Source organism: Triturus cristatus, chromosome 2_2 (genome assembly GCF_964204655.1).
Source record: "Triturus cristatus chromosome 2_2, aTriCri1.1, whole genome shotgun sequence".
In the NCBI taxonomy this organism is placed as follows: Eukaryota; Metazoa; Chordata; class Amphibia; order Caudata; family Salamandridae; genus Triturus; species Triturus cristatus.
This window is the reverse complement of record NC_140582.1, coordinates 1,196,242,230-1,196,254,305: the sequence shown is the minus strand read 5'-3', so window position 1 is coordinate 1,196,254,305 and position 12,076 is coordinate 1,196,242,230.

Sequence of the window (12,076 nt, the reverse complement as noted above, 5' to 3'; positions counted from 1 at the left end):
GTCCCAGTCCATTCCACCCAGTCCCGACCCCAATGGATCCAGCTCTACACGTCTTCACAGTGCTGTACCTGATACACTACCAGCAACTCATACCGTCGTGGATGCCGCCGCAGGTGCGCTAACACACAACTCCGCGCACAACCACAACTCCAGGACTGATATACGATTCCTGTCCACACCAGACTCCCTGATGGGGACAGGAACACATCCACAAGTGTACCCACACATGTCTTATCTGCCACAAAATCACATCTCCACATCCAGGTCACCCACCAATGGCGATATTGATGCAATGTCACGTCACCGCAGCAGCGAAGACACGGGGAAACATGCGCACAATGCAGAAGGCAGGGCCAGCGGCAGGCGTGAGCAGTGCACAAAGATCATAGGGCCACACCTCCACCCTCCACACACCAGGCCCCCCACACACATGAAGGGACATGCCATGTGCCTCTCTTGTGCTCCCCCATGTACAACAACCACCCAGGTGAACCCACACCCTGCACCACACACCAAACAACTAGGGAGACATCCTCAGCAGGCGGGGCTGCAGAGGAACACACAGCACAGAAGCACAGGGCTAGGGCAACCTTCACACCACACCTACACTACACTCATGGCAACAAAACTGAGTCCAAGCACAAAATGAGTACACATACATCACAGGAAGAAGCACTCAACTGGACACACAACCTGTCAAGTCACACAGACATACCCCACATTGACACACAGCCACAGCCACTACCAGATGTCAGGAGCAATGGAGGACAACAAATAGGAAAGTCAAAGTGAGGTACACACAGATGGAAGGCCAAGGAGACAATCACTAAGCATATGTACATCACATGCAAGATAAGGAACATAGAACAGCACCCCTAGCCCATCAGATCACACATGGCTGGCAGAGTGAGTGAAATCAAACCACAGTCACTTCTGTGCAACAACTCAAAGAGACAGCAAGTTAAACCATGTATAGGCCCAGGAATGAAAGGAAGTCTCTGAAGTCAAACATTGAACAGCCACACATCTGTATCCAACTACTTGACAGGTGTGTGTCAGCAGCACAACACACAGGGCCCATTGTTACACGCCATGACTGTCAAACACAAGTAGGATCCTTTACACATCCCCCCCAACCTCACACTGCAGCACACAACACCAGTGTCAAACATACAGAAGGGTGCCAACAATGTCCAGTCAATACACTGACAAACAATCACACTCCCTGGGGGGCATCCACAAACATCACACATACACTCATGGATGCCTGAACCAATGCTGGCACAAAAACAATAGCCAAACACAAAACTCAATAACAAAATACACAGAAGGACAACAAGACCAGACTTGTGCAGGAAAACAGTGGAAAGGCAATGGGAGCCCAGACAGAACAGGAGTACACAACATCATCACTCAGGAACAATGCACAGACAATATACCCCTACACAAACAAGAAGTGCACCATCTCAAAACAATCATGGATACAGTTCAAAAATGCTTTATTCGGCATGTTTAAACAGCCACATAGCAGACATAAAATAACACACAACATCATACAATAAAGCTTTAAAAAAAATAACAGGATACAGGCCAGTTACCCCAAGGGTTATTCAAGTTACCATCCCCGTATAAAGTGCAAGTGCATGATGGGATAAGCAATATAAAACAAATAAAATGTTCAATAGACTTTCAATTTATATGGTCAAAGAACAGACATAGCAGCAAGGATACAGCAAAATGCCAAATAAAGTGCAAATCACAATTCTGGACATGTGCAAAGAGTCGCTTATATTGCTCACTCGCTAAAGTGACAATGCAACTAATAAAAGGCCAAGAAAATTACATGATAATAGATTTCCTGGCACACATACAATTCAGAATATAAGTAGCTGTATAAAAACATATATCTGCACTCTCCAGATTAAACAGTAACTGCATTGCATTCTTTGTAGTCCGAACATTGTATTTTAAAAAGATAGGTTTTAAAAAGTGACGTCTTAAAAATACATAAAATTTACAAAAAAGCATAAAATGGCAACAACTCTGTTTGGATAAATCATCGCATGGGCATAAAATATTACTAGGCTGCCTGGTGATAGGAAAGGACACAAGATGGTGTACTATTCCAAGCCTTAGCCGAGTGAGAACAAAACGATGGGATCTTCTTGTGACTTCGGTCAAATATGGCTGGAAACCTTCATTTAAATTGTATTCACCATAAAAGGCGTAAGTACGCTGGTTAAGATGGGCAGAATCTCTAGATTGTCTTGTATATCGTATGAAGGACACCTTGAGATCTAATTTAGATATACTGGCAGCTTCCTCTGGAATTAAAAAGGGATCTTGATTAAAAAGGAGCTTGAACCAGTAATAGATATGTCTGAGCCAAGGTATATACAGACAATGGTCCAGCCTTAGACAATCTCTTATTACTCTTTGTGTGAATAAGGTTTCGGTTTTAGACCAGATGGAACGCCATAAAATCAGAGGGCGAAGGGCTGCAAGATCTTCAATATAGTCTAGCCCCACCTCTCTGTGAATTAATTCTGTGGAAGCTGATGTGGGGGTACACAGTAGACGTCTCAAAAATGAGTTCTCATCAAGTTGGATATGTTTACCACTAAGGGTATGGTGCCCCCAGACTCCAGCACCATATAAAGCAGAGGAGATACATCTGGCTTTATAAATCGAAATCATGTTGTTAATTCTACTATTCCCAAGCTTGGAGGCAAATCTAAACACTCCATTAGTGTTCTTTACCATTTTAAGGCGCACATTTTCACATTCTTTGTCCCATTTTCCATCACCAGAAAATGTGATACCGAGGTAACAAAAACTGGTCACGGGTTGAATTTTATTCTCATCCAGGAAGAACGTCTTTTTAGCACCTTTCTTGTTCCCGCAGGTCATTACATAAGTTTTTTCTTTGTTAATTAACAGTTTCCTATCCTCAATAAACCTACAGAAGCAATTAATTAAACGTTGAAGGCCTATTTGAGTACGTGACAAGAGGACGGCGTCATCCGCATATAACAATATTGGGATGAAGTCGCCATCTACTCTGGGAGCATCTGCAGGAACTTGCCTAAGAATTGAGTCAATTTGGTTGATAAATAAAGAAAAAAGCAGTGGGGTCAGAACACAGCCCTGCCTGATACCTCGGGTCACTCTAAAAAAGGGGGTGGATTCCCCGTCCGGTCCAAAACGAACCTTGCACGAGAGCCTTTCATATAATCTGGCCAAAAAGTGCACGATATCTACTGGGGCGCCCATTTCCAGTAGTATTGGCCACAAAATAGAGTGTTCGACCAGATCGAAGGCACTACTAAGATCGGCGAAACATAAAAACAAATTCCCCTTTTTAACCGTGACATATTTACTTATTATAAGGTCGAGGTTCAGGCACTGCTCCATTGTACCCATTCCCCTCCTGAATCCATACTGTACTGGTGATAAAATGGTATTTTCTTCTGCCCATATCTCTAGTCTATTTAGGAGTATCCTACTCAAAATTTTAATCGATGAGTCCAGGAGGGAGATAGGGCGATAATTTCGTGCCTCCGACCTAGAACCCTTCTTAAATAGGGGGACTATAATAGATTGACCCCAGGTCAATGGAAGTTTGCCTTCGATAGCAGCATTAAAAATGCGAGTTAAAATAGGTGCCCAAAGATCCATCTCTTGTTTATATAAATCCACAGGGACAGCGTCTGGTCCTGGGGCTTTGCCCCCTTTACTTTTTGTCAGCCCCAGATAGACCTCCTCCAAACTAATGGATAGGGGTGACGATGGCCATACAGAGTTGTGATTGTCTAGCAAATCTAAAACCAACCTATCGGGATTAAAAATTTTAGAAAAATGATCAATCCAATCATTGCAATTTACATAAGATGTTATTTCGGGAATGGAATCATTCTTGAGAAAAGGGCAATTAATTGTCTCCCAAAATAGAGCATAATTATTTGTGTTAGCAGCTAAATTTAATTTATGCCATAGCTCTTCCTGTATTTCTTTTTTTACGGACTTTCAGGGAGGTCTTATATTTGAGTCGTTCAGCTTTAATAAGGGTATTATCCCTGGGTTTAATATCCAATGCAGCTTTTAAACTCGACAGAGCCTGTATACAGTTATTGTCGAACCAGCCAACAGACCTGTTTTTTGGTGGCCTACTCCTCCCTGTCAATAAGCCAGCGATAACAGAAATAATTTGATGGAATTTGGATAGCAATATGGCAGGTGCTGTTTCGTTACTTAGGCAGTAGTCAATTTCTGTTTTGCATTTAATAATAACTTCACCCAGAAGTTTGACCGGATTAATATTGGTCCACTTAATTCTTGGCCCATTTGGTCTCACTGCAACAATATCTCCAATAGAAGTGGTGGTATCTGGATGTACATTACCCCACGTCAACAAAGTTACAGAGATACTGTTATGATCACTTACTGCTTGCTCTGTTACCCATAAATCAGTATAGGCAGTATTGCAGGAGAGAAGTATGTGGTCAATATTAGAGTGGGCACCCCTGCCTGTAAAAGTTGGGCATTTAATATTGCCCTTTTTCAGTGAACAGTCGAGCAACTCTAAATCCAATTTAGCCATCAAATTATTAAGGAAGTTTCCATAATCATCATGGGGGAAATGGGTATGTGAAGAGTCAACATTATTACCCATTTCCCCCATAAAGCCACAAATCCTTTGATCAACATATTGACAGGCCTGTATATTAAAATCTCCTGCCCACAATAAGATCGATTGGTTCCTGGAACCAGCCAACAACTTATCTATCTCACAACCTATTTCATAAACAATAGGACCCCTACGTGCATCAAAGGTATTATTATAATAATTAATAATAATTAAATCCTTGCCTGCAACATGCTCCAGTCGTAAATACTGGGCATAAGAAGACACCTCATGGTAAGTGTTAGGTTTGAACTGAGTTAATTTAGTTGAAACCATAATTAAGAGTCCGGCTTTAGCCCTTCCTGCTGCCGAATTCACAGCCGGTGCCCAATATGTAATATAGCCTTCCACATGGATTGCCTCCTTATACCAAGTATCTTGAAGGCAAATAATGTCGAACCCTTGTGTAATAAAGCCATTCCAGAATGGAGTATTAAACTTTGAACTTAGACCAGCTATATTCCAGGTCATGATGTTAAGACCTACCTCTGGTAATATTACATTTTTAGGTGTTATTTGGCTTGTTATAGCTTTAACAACACCCTCCTCAAGAATACTTCTTTCTTCTAGTTGGGTAATCGGAGATGCTACAGTAAGCTCCTCCTCGTGTAATATACCAGGTACAACATCTGATCTAGCCCCCGTTGGCTCTTCATTACTGGTAGTGTGATTATTTTGGACATTTGTTACCTTCAAATGGGTATTTATATCGTCAAATAAGCAGCAACCCAATATACTTTCATCACCCCCCAGTCAATCAACGGACTCCAGGCTACTAAACCGATTTTGCAAGGGGATAGGGTCTGTAAGGGGGGGGTATCTATGCCAATGTCCTTGTAAAGGGCCCCTCCCGTTTCTACGTACCATTTCCCACCCATCAAATTTGGTGGTAAAGTGACCAGGGGGGTAAAAGTAAGTCAGGGGAAAGGCCTTAATTGACACATCTATTTTAGAGTCATTCCAGTTACAGATGTAATCGACTATGGAGGGATCAGCGAAATTAACTAAAATACAGTCCCCCTCTATATTTTTTGTCAAATGCCCAACCCATGGCGCCCTCCTAACCATAGTTATCTTACAAGCTTTGTGCAGTGGAAGTGGTCTGTTTTTATTCAACCAGTGCACAACCCTGTTTCTCAAAGTTGTAGGGGACTCAACCTCTTGTTTACCCAGTAAGGGAACCCCTGTTAAGATAACAACAAATGGGGCAGCTTCGGGTGGTAGATTTGGGATATTTTTACCCCTTGGTGTCACCGGAGTAGTAGACTTGGCATCATGCTTATGTTGGGGCGCTTTACATTGAGCAGATTGCTCATGGTCAGACAGGACCACAGGTTTATTAGTTGTAGTCGGGTCCTGATAGGTCATAGACAGTCCTGGCAAGTTTTGTGGGACGGCCAAAACAGTTTCTACTCGCGTGTTATCCGATGAGTTACAAGCGCCAGGATGGTCCGTATTACTTCTAGAGTGGGAAAAACCACTAAGCCTTAATTCAATCTTAGACAAATGATCTTCAATCATATTTATTTTATCCTTTATAGGTTGAAGAAGAGATCTAATTGCGTCATAGATATTGGACAGATCATAGCACAATCCCTCCCCGCTACTTATAACATTTGCCCCCCCACTAACAGTTTGCACCACAGGTGAAGTGGAAACTAGGGGTGCATTTTTGCTGATCGGTGTAGCCGGTATATGCTGCTCAAGATGGGCATTAGATAATCTGGGACATCTCGAGTGGTTAGCAGGCTTTGGCTTTTTACTTCCTTTCTTGGCCTTTCCACCAATAGTGGGGGTATAACCTTGCTTAATTTTAGGGACGGCCCCAAGATTCCTATCTCGCTGTTGTCTAGTGCAAGGTCCTGTAGTTGTACTATGTGTAGATGGTAACGGGCGGGGTGAACTCAACAGTGATTCAGAGACCAAAGACTGTTCACCCGCTGACACTGCAACTGTTCCACTAGGCAATAAATCATAAGTCGAGACATCAGTGTCAGAACAGGGCATTGCAGGACTAGTGATGATAAGTGGAGCCAGGGTACCAACATTAGCTATATGACCCAGCGAAGATCTCCTGGCCGCCGCGAGATCCTGGGATACACGACGTTCCAGGAGCGTGATTTCCTGGTCTATCACACAATTTACTTTCGTGATAAATTGGTCCATTGCTCCGGAATATGGGACTTTTGGAGTTTTCCCTTTCGTGTCTTTAGCTGGCATGGTAATGGCACAAATACAGGTATCAACTGGAATATAGCTTCACCCAACTGTAGACTTACACACTCTATGCCACACAGGTTTTTATAAAGGCAATCAGAAGTACCTGACGGCAACACTCACATGTACGTCTTTAGGGGGGTTGCCCAGTCCAGTCTCTTCCTGGCGATGACGGGCAAGGACGGGCCCGCCCTTGGCCCGGGCTTCGCCCGGGCGAGCCCGCGCGCGTCCCGCGCTGCGGGAGGCGCTCGTCGATTAAATGCTCCTCGGCGCCCAATGGTGACGCTCTGTGCGTCCTTCACACGGCCCCCTGGGAAAGGTAGTCCTGGTTCGGGCCGTTCCCCTCACGGCGCTGTTGCAGATTGCGGGAAGACACCAACAGGGCTGCAGGAGGAGAGGAGGGAAGATATCAGCCGTTCCCCTCACGGCGAATGCTAATTCAGGTATGCGCGTCATGGATACAAACTGGGACCACTGGGCCTACAATGAAACACAGACAGACACCACCCATCAAGTCAACATGGTGTCATAGTGTATCACATGCATGCACATGCATCATCCTGACAAATACCAGGCCACATATGAGAGGAGAAAACCCCAAGGATGCACCCAAAACAAGCCCAGGAACAAGAACAGCCCTAAGTGCATGTGGCAGACACACAAGCAAAGCCCACTACACTTGCAACACACATCTGAATGTATCACAATGCACAAACAAATCGCACACAATGACATGCAAATAGAACATCACACACAGAGCATCTGTCAGCTGCAAGAGACAACACAGGCCAAACACTGCACACATCCACACCAAACACACAATAGAGGCACATGCCAATATATCACATTGCAAACACAGCTGGACATCAGGGGATGCACACCAGGAAAGGACAAGGCAACATACACTCACAGCACTGCATGCACGACAAGCAGTGTGTGCACACCAAACATACCAGGCCCACACAGATATAAGTGACACAACATGAACTTGCACAACATTAATCAGCACAGCACACAGACAACATCACACTCAGGAAGGGAGAAGTGCCTCAGCAAACACACATACAGCTAACCCAACACCCACTGATGCACAAGTCTGGGACTCCCAGGTGACAACATGACTAGAAGACTGTGCAGCACAAACAGTAGAACTGCATATGAGCAACCATGGCTGCAAAACAAGACAAGAAAATCACATATAACCAATTGGCATACTGTCCTCAGTGGCACATTGGTCCTGTGCACAGATCAGCGCTACAAAGCTTAGTGTAACAAATGAACTGATGGGGAGGCACACACACTGGCAACCCAAGGGGACAGCTGAAATGAGAGTGAAGTGGTGTGTACGCCCGTAGTGGACAGGTGAGAAGTGCCCGATACAAAAATAGATGGAGTGCAGACTCACAGTGTGTAGGCATCAGAAGCACAGATAGGGAATGGCATGACTCCACACCCCACCTGCCATAAAGGAGCAAAAAAGGCCCAAGTGACAGCAATGCATGAGAAAACACACCCACAATGTCAGTGTGGCTGAGCAGGGCTGCACAGTGAGCACAAACAGTATCAAGACACACGGCTGATCATCAAAACACAACACTGACTTGCCAGTCACACACTCTGCATACTCACAATTGCCACCAACAAGAGGTAGGTGTCCCCCAGAAGTGCAAGGACACACCAACACAATGCACAGTGCACAACCTACAACTCCCACAAGCGCAGGGCTGACCAATCCAAACAGGCACTCAACTCCTTGGTGACAAATATGTGCAGTTGACATTGCAGGGGCACACACACATCGACACTACTGACAAAGTCACCCCCTTCCCACTGCACACTTCTTGACCACTCAAGTGCACACATTGAATTTTACCCATGTGACTAGGACACCTGGCCATCACTAGATGAGCATACAACAACACAGCTGTGAACACATCAAGAAAGCTCACACAGACATAAATATCCCTGGCCAGCCAGCCTGCAATACTGTGGATAGAATCCCACGTTGTGCTGGCAGTGCATACAAACATGACGTGTACAATACAGCTAACCTGACCAAAGAGTGAATATGATACCAGTAGTTCATCACAAACCAACATCATTGCACCCCCAAGCCTCAGAATCAAGAAGAAATGAAGTGCCTGTCACCTCCGTAGAAGCCTTAAAAAAATTAAACAAGCGATTGGCAATGTTGAAGTGGCATATAGAGCATGTGTCTTAGTAAACCATACCAACACAGAAAATGCATTTTTTAGCAAGGACACTGACAAGGCAGACAACAGGAGTAACTGTTTTAATTCACATATTACATAGATAGGCACCAAAAGTAGACAAGAGCAAGGCCAGTGGCCAGGACAAACTGCAGATGAGGTACATGAGATCCTGCACAGGGAAGGCGCAAACAGCAGTGAACATCAATGCCAGTGGCCAGTCCAAGGTGCAGAGTATGTCCATAAGAAGCTGCACAGGGAATCGTCTAACACAGCAAGGAGCAACAAGGCCAGTGGCCAGTACAAAGTGCAGAGTATGTCTGTGAGAAGCTGCACAGGGAAGGGGCAAACAGCAGTGAACATCAAGGCCAGTGGCCAGTCCAAGGTGCAGAGTAAGGACATGAGAAGCTGTACAAGGAAGGGGCAAACATCAAGGCCAGTGGCCAGTCCAAGGTGCAGAGTAAGGACATGAGATCCTACACTGGGAATGGGTGATCCTGTACCCTGCCATGGTCAGAAACACAGTCAGGGGGTAACAATGGGCAGTCCAGGCACCGCTGTGGGAGAGACAGGTGTGTGAGGGGAACTTCCACTCAGACTTGGCTATCATTCGGACTGGGAGGTAGCTGAGTGTCTGGGACAGTTGGAGGACTGGACCGGGGAGAAGAGGCCCAGCTGAGGTAGCGGTATCAGTGGCTTTGGAAGATAGAGGGCTGCTTGAACTGGGTGGTGTGGTGGCACGTGGAGGTGGAGTCATGCTTCCGTGAGATACAGTGTGGGTGGGAGAATGTGGAGGGGTGCCTTTCCACTTCTTGGGGACTCGATAGCCAAGAACTGTCTTGGTAAGAGTGGTGAGTGGGGCGGGCACAACAGGCACACTCTCCACCAAAGTTGCATCAGGTGCAGCCAGTGTCCCTCCCTCTGGGGACATGCTGGATCCAGCAGTGCACTTGGCCTGGCCTTGCCTCTGCCCCTCCATCCCCTGTTTATCAGGTGTACCCCCTACAGTGGCCTCCTTTCCCTGCTTCACAGGGCTCTGGATGGGAGTTGAGGTTGTGGGTGGATCACCCTTGGAGCTATTTTAATGTGTACTCTTAGCAGGCACCTGCTTTTCAGCGGGCATGGCAACTTTCTGCTTGTTTTTGCGAGATGCTTTTTGGACAGGAGAGTCCTTGACTGGGGATGCCTCTGAGGCATGAGAGCCTGAGGCCTGCTTCTTGGCTTTCTGGCCCTGGGTGTCGCCTGAAGGACTTGTGCCTTTGCGCTCTGGGGTGGCTTTAGCTTTCTGTGGGGATGGTGTCTGCACCCTGGACCGCTTGGGCTGCTCCTGCTGCTGTGTGCTGTGTGTGCTGTATCTTGCCCTTGAGGTCTGTGGTGTGTGGTCACTATCGTCAGATGTAGCCACTGGCAGGAGGGTGGCCAAAGGGCCTGGAGCTGGACTCTGAGATTGTGCCAGTTGAATGTCTGCCGTCACTGCGGAGGACAAATACTGGACAGTCCGGTGTAGCCCACCCACGTCTGAATGAATGCCCTCCATGAAAGCAACCACTTGTGCCAACTTTTTGTCGTGGTCTAGGAAGGCGTTGATGAGAGTTGTCTGGCTTACTTACAGCTGGCGCAAAAGGTCCACAGACTCAGCACTGATGGCAGCAGGTGGGACAGGGGCAGCGGTGCCTGGGGCGAAGGACACTCTTCCCTTCTTACTGGTGCAAACACGGGCAGCAACATCGGAAGTAGCTGGGAGGGTGGGCACTGTACGCTGTGTGGTGGAAGAGGAGGCAGAGTCCCCATTACCTGTTCCGCCAACGTAGATGCGTCACCGCTGGCATCAGATGATGTTGAGGTTGTTGTCTCTGGCTTTGATTCCTCAATCAGACTCCTGTCCCCCTCCGAGGTGCTGTTCACATCTGTGTCACTGTGCTTGTGTGAAGCAGTCATGTTTGATGCCTCACCACTGGTGTCCATCCTCTGTCCTTCCAATGCCACGGGAGATGCTGCAAGAGATAGATATGTAGGGTCAGTTCAGTGTCATCAACACAAACATCATATGCAAGCAATGCACTAAACAAGATGATGAAATCCCCATGTTGCACACCACCCTGTGCAGTAACAATGTGCAAACTCAATTCAAAACTCGATTTTTGCGTGTCATCATTCAAACGTGGCATGAGTGAGCTATGTGATGACCACACAGCCAAATAGCCTGCCGGTGGCTCCATTTAACCAGGCACACAAATCCCTCTGAGCACACCTAGGGCCCTGAGGTGGGCAAAGATTTACCTCCAAACATGTTGCTACTGTCACATCTGGAGGGAGCAGAAGGGGACAACACAGACTCCAACATAACAGCCCACAATGGCTATGAGCGCATGCCATCCACCAAGTCGTTCTTTGGGGCACGACTGCAGTTGCACATTGGTGTCATACGTCTAGTCCTCACAATTCTGATGTCAGGCAATGCACACATCAGATGATGCACACTGCCGTCCCTTTCCATGGGATGTCCCTGACTACCTCAATGGAGACGATGCCAGAAGGCCACGACTCTGAATGCAATGTCAAGGGCCAATACTCCAATGACATGAGAAAGTACAGGTAGGGCAAATGCATGACAGATGCACACAACACAACGGCCACTTATAAGTTATTGCAGCACACTACCAACATCATAGAGCCAGCGCTGGCCCAGGCTGTGAACACATGCATCCACTCACAACCAACGTCACCCTTCCCAGAATACTCACCCCCAGCTTGCTGCTGATGCTCCTTCAAATGTGCATCCAGCTCAGGTTGTGTCACAGCTAAGATGCGGGCCATTAGTGGTGTCATGCTCCTGCGCGCCAACCTGCCAGTCCGAGGGAGCAACCACAGCGTCATCTCTGCCATGTTCTTGCTCAGCCAGCAGATGTCATGCCACCTCCTGTGACAGTGTGTGCGCCGTTGGTTGGAGACACCCAGAGCCTGC